The 13,741-nt window shown below is 41.5% G+C and overlaps 1 protein-coding gene across 6 annotated transcripts in view; it reads right to left on the reverse strand.

Annotated features, from left to right (window-relative positions):
* Positions 1-13,741, reverse strand: part of NYAP2 (neuronal tyrosine-phosphorylated phosphoinositide-3-kinase adaptor 2) — a 180,881-nt gene that overhangs the window by 128,816 nt on the left and 38,324 nt on the right. Inside the window, exon 2 of one of the 6 annotated variants that reach the window (XM_073359904.1) lies at positions 10,645-10,742. The exons of the other annotated variants lie outside the window; for them this stretch is intronic. The gene's annotated coding sequence lies outside the window, so the exon portion shown is untranslated. The remainder of the gene's footprint in view (positions 1-10,644; positions 10,743-13,741) is intronic. 6 annotated transcript variants of the gene reach the window in all.

Raw genomic sequence — 13,741 nt, forward strand, 5'->3', positions numbered from 1 at the left:
AAGCATCTCTAATTTGTGTATTTACAATGCTGCCAAAACCTAACATTAAAAAAGGTCACAGTGGAGGATCCAAGCCACACATCTGATAGAATGTAGCCATCTGGAGAAGATGTATTTGGAAAGTATTTTAGCCACTTGGAAGAAAGTCAGAGGGTATTTTACAGGTACAAATTGAGATACATTGACAGAGGTATATGGAAAAGCTTTCAGAACCCCTGTTCCTTCTCTTTTATAGGCAATAATGTCACCCACAAAGTGATTGAAGAATTTAAAAAGCCTTACCTGCAGGTACAATCAGAAATGGTAAAAAATTAGGAAACATTGGAACAGTTGTCCAGAAGATTGTCAAAGCAAATTGCAGATATACAGGACATTGCAAATGTCATTCATTTAGTAGGTTACTAAAACCCGTTTAATGCATGGTACAGAAAATTAGCAGCAGCAACAAAAATCATTTTAATCTAAATGATAAACCTCTATCAATTTGTATATAAATGTCCAAATGAATATAATATTTGTAGAGGTGTATCCGCATGCCATAGAAGTAAGCAGCAGAAATCCCATGGATGTCAATGAGAGCATGGGCATCCCATTAGTATCTGTCTCTCATCACTGAATATGTTGTCAGAGTTGCCTCTCTTCCCCCATCTTATCCTTTCTCACCTGGTGAAAATCACCCTAGCTCCACTGAAGTCAAGAGAACTATGCCAGTTTACACCAGCTGAGGATCTGACCTGTATCTCTTGTAATGTGTGTGTGTGGGGGGGGGGGGTGGTACAAAGGAGGAAAGTAGTTTAACTACTTTCAAAGACCAATTACAATTTTATGAGAAATGAAAATCTTCAGCAATCTATCAGTTTTTACAAGGAACAGTAAAAGTTACGAAATAAAATCATGACAATTTCCCCTTCCTCAAATAAATAACAGGAAAAGCACTTTAAAAATAAATAAATCAGTAAATGGATCAGGGTGGTTTGGAGGCAAATAATTGTATTTTCCATTTGTTGAAACATCATATCTTTATCATCATAACTTTAATGACCATGTGTTTAGTCATTCACGACAGGTTTCAGAGTAGCAGCCGTGTTAGTCTGTATTCGCAAAAAGAAAAGGAGTACTTGTGGCACCTTAGAGACTAACACATTTATTTGAGCATAAGCTTTTCGTGAGCTACAGCTCACTTCATCGGAATGCATCCGATGAAGTGAGCTGTAGCTCACGAAAGTTTATGCTCAAATAAATGTGTTAGTCTCTAAGGTGCCACAAGTCCTCCTTTTCTTTTAGTCATTCAGTTTCCTGTTACCATGGGTCATTTTTATGAATATGAGCCTGGGACGAAACGGGACTGATGCTTCTCAGAAAAGTCTAATAAATCAATTGATGAAATCCTTATTTTTATTAAGGAGGATAATGAATTGTAAACCAAAAGTAAAGATTAGAGCCTATTAATGAATTCTTTAATAATGAGCTAAAGTAACAAACTGGAATAATAAATTCCATTATAACTAGTAAGTAAAAAGCTGATGTGATGTATTACCAGTGGGATCTTTCTTTTATCTCACCTGGTAGCCCTGCTGTCTGTGAGCAACAAGGGTCCTTCCAGAAGTCTCGGCCATGGCACGTCAGAGGAACATACAGTGAATCCTGCTGTTGAATGAAAGCTTTCAGCTAATTGTTCACTCCCTGGTGCCAACACAGTCTGATTTCGTATCAGTTTTACACAGCAATGACAATTCAAAGCATAACTCCATTTAATTCAGTGAAGCTATACCTTGGTTTACAACCTGGTGTAAGTGAGATGAGAATCAGGCTAAGAACATAAGTGTAGGAACTAGGAGCGTGGGGGGGTGCTGCAGCACCCCCGGGTTTTGCATGGGGTCTCAGCTGCCAGCCAGGGTCCTGGCTGCCGGCCCCATGCCCGGGGCTACCCTGCTGGTCCTGGTCCTGGCTGCTGGCCTGGGGTCCTGGCTGCCGACCCCGCACCCAGGGTCCAGGCTGCCAGCTCCACAGCTGGGGCACCGCTCCTGGCCCTCGCCTGATGCTCCGCACCCACCTCCAGCTGTGGCCCAAGCCTCAGCCCCCTTAATCCATCCACATCCCCGCCTCCTGCAGCCGCAGCCCTGCTCCCGGCCCCAACTCTAGGGGGCAGTGAGGGGCGCAGATGGGGCAAAGGGAGTGCTACTCAGCACCCCCACTCTAAAAGCTGTTTCAGTGCCACTGGCTGAGAGCTATTCAGAAAGCTAGGTTGTTATTGTTTGAAAATACACATGTAAATACCTCACACATACACACTCCTCCAGGGAAATAATCATGTAAGTCTCTTCACCTAGAAGTGACCAAACAGAAAAAGAAAGAGCTTTTGACATTCTGCTAGGAATGGATGGCATAAGAAGACCTTCACTCTGTCTGGTGTAGGGAAGGTGCAAGGAGCGCTCATTGCCCCAAGAGGAGTGAGGTGAAGGTGGAGATGGAGCCACCACCTGGAACAAGCTGGACATATCAGTGGGATTGGAGGGAGAAGCAGGCCAAACTACCTGAAAGGTGCAATCCCTTTCTGAAGCACTGTCCTTCCGTGTGTCTTCATGGCACAATCTAATTCATAATGGCAAGAGTCAGAGGTTATTTCCAGTTATGAAATGGGTGTATCTGAAGCATTCTCCTCGTACAACATATTACGTTATTTTTCATAAGAGCCACTAAGTCAGCCAGTCATTAAAATCAAATTGGCCTGAATTCCAGATTGTGCTTGCTTGCAGTTTTCCAAGGCTGCCATGCCAGCGCCCTCATCTATTTCCCCATGAAAATGTTAACAATTATGGGTTCTACAGACATGTAATGCAGGAATTTTGCCTAATTAAAGCTGAAAAGATTTAAAGACATTTTCCTTAGAGAAAACCCATCTAAGATCATTAGTTTTTTTTCATTTCTTTGGACAGGTTCTTTGTGTGAAAAGAGATTTCTACATTATGGGATGCCTGAAACCTATATTGAGGGCACAGGAATCAAGAGCACAGGGCAGGATTTAACCCAGAAAATGACACTGATGTCCATGTCATTCTGACATTTAACCAACCCATGGAGACAGTTTGTAGGAGTTGGGTTTTGTCACACTAAAATATACTGTTGCTCTACACATAATAATAATAATAATAATAATATCCAGACTGTATGAAATGCTTTTCACTCCAGTACAATGCTTTACCTATAACTCAGCAACACTAACAGTGTAGCAAGATATTATATACAATGAATTACATTTCTAACATAAAAAAAACCCATCTAAACCAAGTTTCTTGTTATCTTATAAGTTCAAAACTAAACAAAATGTTACATACAAAAAATCTCTTTTAGGGTTTGATTTGACTTTCCACGGCCCTATATAAGAGTCAGCCTATTGTAGCTTATATAACATATGCTATTTCATACACAATCTATTCTTCTCTAGACTCTAGCCTTTATCCCCATGGTATCTTACCAGGTGATCATGCCCCTCCACCCTCACACTGGGCAATCCCACTGAAGTCAAAAGGGACAGATCCTCAGGTGGTATAAATCAGCATAGCTCAAGTAAAGTCTATGGGACTATGCCAGATCAAACCAGCTGGGGATCTGGCTCACTGGCTCTACTTCTGGAGTAAGGATCTATTCACTGTAGCAAAATCTGGCCCTAAATAGCAATTTGCTTTAAAAAAAAAAAAAAATCAAACCCTACCATAAGGAAAACAGAAACTCCATATCCTTCTAGAACAGACCCCATATGGAAACATTACAAGTCTCTTTAAAAGGAAGATTAACTTCATTTCTCCCACCATGATGCTGGAATACTTAAATTCATATGATATCTAAAAATAACATGCTGAATCTGTTTGTTTAAGCTGGCAAACTCGGGTGATGGTAGTTTTCATTTCATGCAGCTATACCTAATTTGCTACAGTTAAAACCTATTTGAAACATGCTGAGCAAGAGGGACAAGCAAGGTGTCTGTCCCCTTGTCTGCAACTTAAAACACCACACTAAATCTTGCCAGTCACTGCACACATCTTCTGTCCTATATTTAAAGGTCACATTTGGCCAAGTAATTGTTAATCAAACATCCACACAATTTAATCAATTAGAATGCAGATTGTATTTGTACCCTCCTGTAGCTGCACGTAAATTTTCCTGTCATAGCTGCGGCTCCTTTTTCATACCAAACTGATCCAATTTTCAGCAAAATGGCAAAGGGTAATGCTCCTCTTTTAGATGAGATGAATATAGAATGTGCCTTTTTTGTTTTGTTTTCATACTTAAAGATCAAGGAGAACCTACATCAATACATTTTTGTTTAATTATACAGTAGCTAAGGGGCTGTGACTCAGTCTCTTTGAAGTGCTTAACTTCTCTGCTACTTTCTCAAGTGAAATTACACACAAAAGGGAAGGTACTCATCCCTCTGAATAGTATCAGCTTAGATCTGTGTAGAGAAAGGAAGTCAGATATATTTTCTGATTGATTAATAAAATGTAAACACAGCCTTAGATTAAATAGTGGTCGGTTTCCTGAAAGATGGGTTGTCAATAATGGCTAAGATATTTACATTTAATCTTAAAATGCTGAAAACATCTTTGGGGTCTGATGCTGGCCCCAGTTGAGCCCAAGGGAGTTTTGCCATCAACTTCAATTGCAACAGCTACAGTCCCTGGACAGACTTTAAGGTAATTATTCATTCTTTGTTTAGGGGTCACTTTCTTCTTCATTGGCTTCATTCAATTTATGCAGAAAAATATTTAGCTTCCACCATGTGACGATTTCTTTGTCCTCATTGGTAGCTTGATCCATCTCCCATCTAAGTCAATGAGAAAACTCCCATTGACTTGAATGGTGCAGGATCAAGCCCTGGAAGAAGTTAGTGTTTCTACGGAATTCCTCACATAAACAAGGGTTTTAAGCATTGGACATATGTCCCTTGGATTTGAAATTCATAGTAAAATTTTCTTAGCACCAATATTAGAAGTTGGGAACAGCTAGTCTTAGGGTCTATCTATCACCACCACTATGGTCTCTTTATTTGCCTGATGGTAAATTAATAAAAAAAATATTTTTCAACTTGCAAAATGTATTGGAAATATTTTTCTGCCACTTAAACACCTTTATAAATGCATTTTTAAGCATGCAACCTACAAACTCTACAATGTGCTTAACACCAGAAAAGAAAACCTGAAGCAAGAACATGAACAAGAGATGAACTAAGCTCTGTTGTCTCAGATTTTTATTGAATAATGGAGACCTCTCATCTTAGAATCTCCAGCTGTGAGGTTCCCCAACCCCCAGCCCATATATTTTTCAGACATCAGGATGGCAACATTTACTAAAAGATATTGAGTGATAGCTTTAGCAGTGAAAGCGATGCCAATTCAATTACACAGATGATTAGTACCCAGTAAAGCAGGAGAAGAAGGGAAAGATTATCATTTAAGCACGGTATGTCAAAGGACAAACGCTGATACTTCTTCTGGGATTTCCACATTTCATAAAATAAACTTAAATTATTATTTATGGAATGTTGATCCTCTGCTTCACATATTTATATATATATATATAATTTAGAACAACAAAAGATCTGTGTGCTGTTTTGATAGAATGTTGCTTAATGAAGGAAAAGGTTGTTTTTTTTCTAAGTGTATTATTTATGCCTGCCATATGACACACATGGCTTGATCATGATAGCAATAAATCACATTTATCTCTGTGTACTTACAAACACTCCCTGGAGACCAATAAAAAGGCATATGGCATAATGGAGTCATCTGTTCAATTGTAATCATTATTGTGGTACATATTAAATGTACTGTACTGAAGGTGAACTGAAAGTGCTATGGCCTGTTAGCTTAGACTTTTTTTTTGTGGGGGGGGTTGGTTTTATATTTTGTTTCACCTGAATTTAGTACTCATGAAAGGCAGCAGATTGGCAGAACTGATATGCCTACACTGTAATCATGGAGGGTAGATGTAGATGTACTCGAGGTAGTTTTAATCCACTGGAATCAACAGTAAAGCTGCAGCAGTTCATGCTTCAGTACTGCTGTACAAGACTACCAGGAATCATGGGCAATAACTCATGGGCTGCTGCAGCTTCGCTGCTAGATTAAAGCTAGCTTAGTATATCATACACAGCGTAGACATTGCAGCGTAGACATACCCTGAGAATGAAGCCTTCCATCCACAACTCAGGTACAACATTGACAGAACAAGCAGAAGTTTTTCCCACTTAAACACCCTGCAGAAGACAGATTTGTAGGTGTGAGAAAGTATTCTCCACATCTGTTCAATCCTGCTCTTCTGGAACTATTGGTCAGATTTCATTTGAAGAGCATAACTTTGTTTCTGTCGCTCAGTAACTGGCACTGCCAATGAGAGTGTCAAGAAGGCTACGAAATTTAAATCCAAAGTTAGATCCTCAGCTGAGTTTTTCCCAGAGTTCGGGGCTGTATGAATTTGGAAGAGTTTTGGTTCAGGCCAAAACCAAAAGTTCAGTTTCCAATCCACCATTTTAGGGGATGAAGATCTAGTTCAGGGCTATCACTAATACTGTGTAATGACAGTGAACTTTTTTTCCACGACGAACTGTACCAATTAAGTCAATTAATTTCACATCGGCCTCGAAACTGTCAATTGGTGGTATAAAAATAATGGGACATCTACTGGTCACGACCAAGCTGAGCCAGTGTGTTAGAGCAGAAAATCTCTAACTCTCATCACAGTTCCTCTGAGCCATCCAGTCATTCATCTCACTCTTCACTGAAAATATATGGATGCATTGACAGATATTTGGTGGGAATACTATTTGGAAAGATTTCTTATTACACTTCTAAATTCACTGTTTTAAAAATTTTCATTACATGTCAGAATTCTGCAATCTAAAATTCTGAAATCTCAATTCACAGTAAGGTTTATTCTGGCAAGCTGCGACTTACCCTGAATAACTATCTATTTTTTTCCACAAAATGTAGTTTGATATCGAATTTGTCAGTTACACAGATCAGCCAGAAAGTGGTCTAACCTCAAAATTTACATCTCAACAACAGTTGTAAAGAAAGACTTTATCTGCTCTTTTTGACAAATCCATAATGAAGAGAAAACCTGAGAAATTATTTTCAATCTTTTATTACAGACTGCTGGAATTACACTGGGACAGAACTCTAGGTGTTCAAAGGAAGAAACCTGTTATTACTTCTTATTGTAGTATTATAGTAGTCCCTAGCAGCCTCTTAATGAGGTATAATGACCCTTTAAGACTGGGGAGTGGGGGGAAACTTGGAGACCAGGTTATCCCACTGCAGGAGTTCTGTTCCACACAGAGACCCAGGGAACAGAGGCAGCTGTTGCGAGAAAGGAGGTAGTCTTGGGGTAGCAGTCGATGTCCAGAAAGACCCCAAGCTATTGGGTTGTTCAAGACTTGGACTAGGATACTTCGTATGGCACTGGGCAGGGCTCCCCGCTCTTTCAGAGAATGACGGCTGGTTCCAGGAAGGAAGGTAGCATAGAACTTGCCTCTTCCTTCATAGAGGGAGCATTGCTGTTTGGCACCGGTCTGGCTGCTAGCCTCTACCAGGCCTCTACCACCTTCAAAGACCCCCCCCACACACACACACAAGACTATATAACTCCATCAAATGCATATGATGGAGTAGGGAGAATGGGACTCAGCTGTTAGAACTGTATGTTCAGAGTGTGAAAGGAGAGGTGAACAAAACTCACCCCAGAAAGGATGGCTGGGGAGGAACGAATCCTCCAGCCCAGGATGCAGCAAGGTAAAGTTGATTTAAGGACTTGCTAAGTGCGGCCACAGTCCCTGCTGCAGTGAGCTCACAGTCTAAGTAGGCAAGGCAGGCAATGGTGGGAGGGAAAATAAAGGCAAAGTGATTTCCCCAGGTCACAGTGCAGGTAGGTGGCAGAGTCAGGAACAGAACCCAGGTTTCCTGATTCCTACTTCAAAAACCTGTCCACCAGTTTAGGAGGTCAGATTAAAGGAAAGTTCCCCAAAATTCTAGTTCTGGCAGTTGAAATCCAACAGTGACTACAGACATAACCTTATGTATTGTACTACCTACATAGTTACTGTGACACCAATTCAGTATTTGTGTTGAAGACTCATGCAAAATAAGCCTTTAACGTATGAGTGATTTTTGATTTTTGCATTTTATTGCTTTTCCCCTTTGAATAAGAGATGGATCATATTTTCAAAAAGCTGCCTCTCACGGAGCATGGCAAAAATTGCACCTGCATCAACCCGGGTGGAAAAAGGCAGGGATGTGTCATGAAAACAGATGCCTGTGCAGGATTATGGGGTGTGGAATTAGAGCCCAGGTTGATAAGACGGAAAGGTTAGTGACTTACGACTCTTAAACAGAGTTGGTCATATTGCAAGAAGTGTTCATGGACTTTTGCTCAAAATTCTGAACAGCTATTTGGTTCTCCCATATTCCTTACCCTTTTTAGTCACTGTTCATGAATGAGCTTTTACTACACTAATGATTGCTAAATGGGGGTATGAATCTTCTTAGCTTCATATGAGCAAGAATATTCACTATTCTTTAACAGATAATACTGAATAAATGCAAATCTATATAAAAGTTTCAGTCATCCAATCAGGAGCAGCACCAATACCACGTGACTCAGGTGACTGGTCACATACTAGGAACAACAAAGAGAAAACAAACAACTCACTGGTACCCAGAGGCTGAAATTTACTTGTATAAGCTATTCTGTGAATCTGTATGAATAAACAAATACATTTGTAGACATCAGGATCAATTCACTAATGATTAATGAACAGAAAAATAGGCTGAATTTGTCAAATACCTTATTCTCCACCAATAATTTCAACCATCTCTACCTTAAATGAAACAAACGGGCTTTCAAATAGTCACACATGCAAAATATGATCTCTTCTTTCTGTGACATGAGATGAGCTATTTTTTCCCCAAATACTAGAGTATGTCCTTCTATGGGATTGTCTGTCAAAGCTGTGCTCAGAAAAGCATGTTATTAACTCCTTCCAGAACCAATTCTAATACCACACAGTAGGCTAAATTACCAAAGGCTATAACTTGACAGTTTGGGACTCACTCTACCCACTCTGACCCTGAAGAGTGAATATGGATAAAGCTGATCTGTCAGAGAATCCTTCATAGACGGGAAATAGCCCTGACAGTCTTAGCTCTTAAAGGAAATGATTTAAAAGTGAGCTGGCCAGGAAGGAGAGAGAGACTATGAGTGAGCACTGCCAGTAACTTTAAAGCTCTTCTTTAAGTTACAACAGAAAGTCACTTGAAAATGTTTATTAAGTGGATTCTATCTATGGATTAATAATTTAGTTATGCACTTACACTGTAGCTGCATTTTTAGAGGATTTCATTCTGCAGCGAGTTTAGCCAAGTAATCTGAATATAATTAATCAATCAATCAATAGAAGGGATATATCCAGACACATGCTGGTTTTTCTGATAGGCTTGGCAGACCATGTGGTATACAGAAACAATATACAGGAATTGCTGTAATGGATCAGACATGAGGCCCATCCACTCTGATATTCTGTTTCTGACCGTGACCGGTGCCAAATGCTTCAGAGGAATGTGTAAGAACCCCATTGTAGGCAGATATGGAATAAACTGCCCCCCATATTGTTTAGAAATAGGCTCAATCCCTGAAGCATGAGGCCTAATATCCCTTGTACAAATTTCATTAATTATAATCATTGATATTCTTGATATCCATATAAACATCCCACCCCTTTTTGAATCTTGTTAAGTTCTTGGCCTCAACAACTTCCAGTGACAGTGAGTTCCACAGTTTAATTACACTTTGTGTGAAAAAAGTAAGTCGTTTTCTCAGTTTTGAATTTCCCACCTTTTAGTTTCACGGAATGCCCCCTTGTTTTTGTGTTACGAGACCGGGGGAATATACATTCTCCCTCTACCTTCTCTCATTATTGTATATACTTTTATCATGTCTCCTCTTATTACTTTTCTTTCTAAGGTAAGCAATCCCAATCTTTTCAGGAAAGGTGGAGTTCCTGTATTCCTCCAAACTGCAGGTACTGCTGTCTACCCCTTTCATGATGGTCACAATGGGAGAAAGGACTCTTTGGCTTGGTCTGCACTACAGACTTATGTCGGTATAACTACATCGCGCAGGGGTGTGGACGCAGTCATACCGACTGAACTCCTAGTTTAGATAGTGTTAGGTCAACAGGGAGGTGGAGCACCTACACCGACAGGAGAAGCTCTCCCATAGCCATAGGTAGTGTCTTCACTAAGCACTACAGTGGTGCATCAGCTTCAGTGCAGCTGCTGTGCTTTATGTGTAGACAAACCCTCCATGTTGCCCTCGTTCCCTGAGCATCCCCACTGGGCTCTGACACAATCCAGCCAGGTGTGGAGTACCAAACCTGCTGTTCAAAAAAATACTCTGCTCTCATGAGAGGTCCCTCTATGGTATATTCATGTACAAATGGCAGCTGATTGAGCATAGGATTACTGTCACATGGCATGTGTTGCACACTGCCTTGATTTGACATTCATAATTCCCTGACTGAACATAAGAATGCATAAAACATGCTGGCCATTGCACGCAATGTGAGCAGTTACTTCAATCACTCCACACCTTGAGGGAGAGGAGATGCATGACAGCTGGTACTTGCATCAGATCAAGCAGGAGGTATTCTCCAGATGGACTTTCACCTTCCTTCTGGTTGAACGACTCTGTACAATGAAAAACCATTAATTATTTTGCAATGCAAAATATAGGTGCTGAGAAAGGGAGCTTGGTTTGTATGGTTTATTTGTTACTTGCTTATGAAGTCCTAAGGAAAGCTAAAGTATTATTATGAGATATGCGCTGCCTGTGACATTTTTGTCTCACTTGTTGTAAGTCCTGCTACTGACAGCAGTGTGATAGCATGTAGGTTCTTGGTTAGCCATTAACTAGTCAAATACTACTCAAAGGGAGTTCAGATTAATGGAAGTTTGCATGAGTAGGGATCTCTGGTACTTTTTTTTTTTTTTTTTTTTTAATATAACAGCACCTTTGTATGATGGGCAATTTGTAAACAAACCAGACCAGGAAATGAAAAATAGTTGTTTGCTTTCTTACAGATAACATACAGCACCAAATTTATCCCTGGTGTAAACCTATTAAGTAAATAAAGTTGCACCAGGGCTGATGACAGCCCTAAATGTTTCAGGGCAAATTGTGATTTTGTAGTAACATATCATGTAAAGTTGTGGAATCAATTTATGGCTTGTCATCTGTGCAACAGCAATAAAATCAAAGTAGGTCCAAAGTTGCTCCACAGCATATAGATGCCCCACTCTGTTGAAGAAGATGTGTTTCTCTAACTGCAGCTTTTTATATGAATTGCTTAACATTGTATTTATGTCACCACACAAATCTTAGACTACATCAACTTTAGCTGAGGGTTAGTGCTTACAAAAGGGACACTTGAGAATCACATTTTTCTCTGAAGATTTTGTTCCTACTAAGGTCTCTATGACTGGAAGATCAGAGAAAAGATTTTGATTAGTTTACTTTGCACATTTGACAACACTTTGCATTTTAGTCAATTACCTTTCCTGTCTCATGTTCTTATTGAGTACCTCCCTCTGATGCACTGCTCTGGGTGGGAAATTTACATGCATTCTCCCCCACAGGCCCCAGAAGAGAAACAGCAGCAGCAGCAAATCAGAAAATGAAAAAGCAGCAGTCAGAACATATGCACCAATATATTTGGTATTCTTGGGCCTACCCAAAAGACCCCTGAAAGAGAACAGAAAGTCCCTGAGGAATATTTTTATGAACAAAAATTAAATCAGAAATCCGGTTAAAATTATTAGCTAGTTTTCAAAAGAAGCAACTCAGCAATGCCCATTTAATATGGGGAGAAGTTTCTCGATGTGTGCTAGCTTCCTTGATCTTTTTTCAATGTGTTTGATTAAAAGGTTTGGTACAGTAGTCAGTCTTAGAAATGTAGGGCTGAAGGGACCACAGGAGGTCCTCTAGTCCATCCCCCGACACTGATGCAAGCTTAAGGGCTAAGTACACTAAAACCATTCCCCACAGATGTCTGTCTAACCCAGGGGAGGACAAACTACGGCCTGCAGGCCGAATCTGGCCCGTCAAGGCTTTCAATCCAGTCCACGGGATTGCCAACTCCATGGCGCAGTGGAGCTAAGGCAGGCTTCCTGCCTGCTGTGGCCCCATGCCCCTCCTGGAAGTGGCAGGCACAACATCCCTGCAGCCCCTGGGGGAGGAGGGGGTAGAGGGCTCCGTGCGCTGCCCTCGCCTGCAGGCACCACCCCCTGCAGCTCCCGTTGGCCGGGAATGGGGAACCATGGCTAATGGGAGCTTCAGGGGTGGTACCCACAGGCCAGGGCAGTGCACAATGGAGCCGCCTGCCCCACCCCACTCCCAGGAGCCACTGCCGGACATGCTGGCAATTTCTGGGAGCGGCGTGGGGCCAGGGCAGGCAGGCAGGCAGGGAGCCTGCCTTAGCCCCACTGTGCGCCACTGCCACCCCGGAGCCGCTCGAGGTAAGTGCTGCCGGGCCAGAGCCCACAACCTGAACCCCTCCTAAACCCCACATCCCAACCCCCTGCCCTGAGCCCTCTCCCACCCCCCTCCTGCACCCCAACCCCTTGCCCTGAGCCCCCTCCCGCACTCTGCACCCCCTCCTGCACCCCGACCCCCTGCCCTGAGCCCCCTCCTGCAACCCGCACCCCAACCCCCTGCCCCAGCCCTACATTCATGGCCCTGCATACAATTTCCCCACCCAGGTGTGGCCCTCAGGCCAAAATGTTTCCCCACCCCTGGTCTAACCTGTTCTGAAAAGCCACCAATGACAGGAATTCCATAATCTCCCTTGGTCAGCTGTTCCAAGGTTAAATACCCTTATAGTTAGAAAGTTTTTGCTAATATCTAACTTGAATTTCCCTCGCTGCAGATTAAGCTAGTTACTTTTTGTCAGCGGACATGGAGAGCAATTCATCATTGTCCTGTTTGCAACAGCCCTTTAACATATTTGAAGGCTTATCCAGTAAGGCCTCAGGCTTCTTTTCTCCAGACTAAACATACCCAGACTTTAACCTTTTTCATAGGTCAGGTTTTCTGAACTTTTAACATAGTTGTTGCTTTCCTCTGGACTCTCTCCAATTTGTCCACCTCTTTCTGGTGCCCCAAACTAGCCACAATACTCCAGCTGAGGCCGCACAGTGCCAAGTGATAGGTTACAGAGTACAGCAAGGTACTACATTCAAGTCAGTAGTATAGTTAATCAACTTTTCCACTCTGAAGTCCATCCCCATGATCGCACATGAACCAGACTTTTGAAATCCATCTAGCCAGAGGCTGTGTATTAGGGTTAACACCATTCTGCCATAACAATTCAGGCAGCCAGCTCTAGTTATTGTATAGGATCCTGATTTAAGTACAGTAGAGTTTTCTTCAAATCCCAACAGGTCATACGGAGGAGATAATACAAATTGCTCTCAAGCTACTGTATTTCTATTCAGTATTTGGCTACTTAATCCCCTCAAAAATTTAACTTCAGGGCATTCTTGCCACATGTGAGAAAAGCTGCTCATTATATTACAGCCTCTGCAGTCCTAGTCTGAGAGCAAGTTTCCCATTTCATTCAATCTGTTCAGGGTAAGGTTAGTTCTCCAGGAGACCCTAACAGTGTGTGCAAACTCTTGCTAGTATGTCT

Source organism: Lepidochelys kempii, chromosome 9 (assembly GCF_965140265.1).
Source record: "Lepidochelys kempii isolate rLepKem1 chromosome 9, rLepKem1.hap2, whole genome shotgun sequence".
In the NCBI taxonomy this organism is placed as follows: Eukaryota; Metazoa; Chordata; order Testudines; family Cheloniidae; genus Lepidochelys; species Lepidochelys kempii.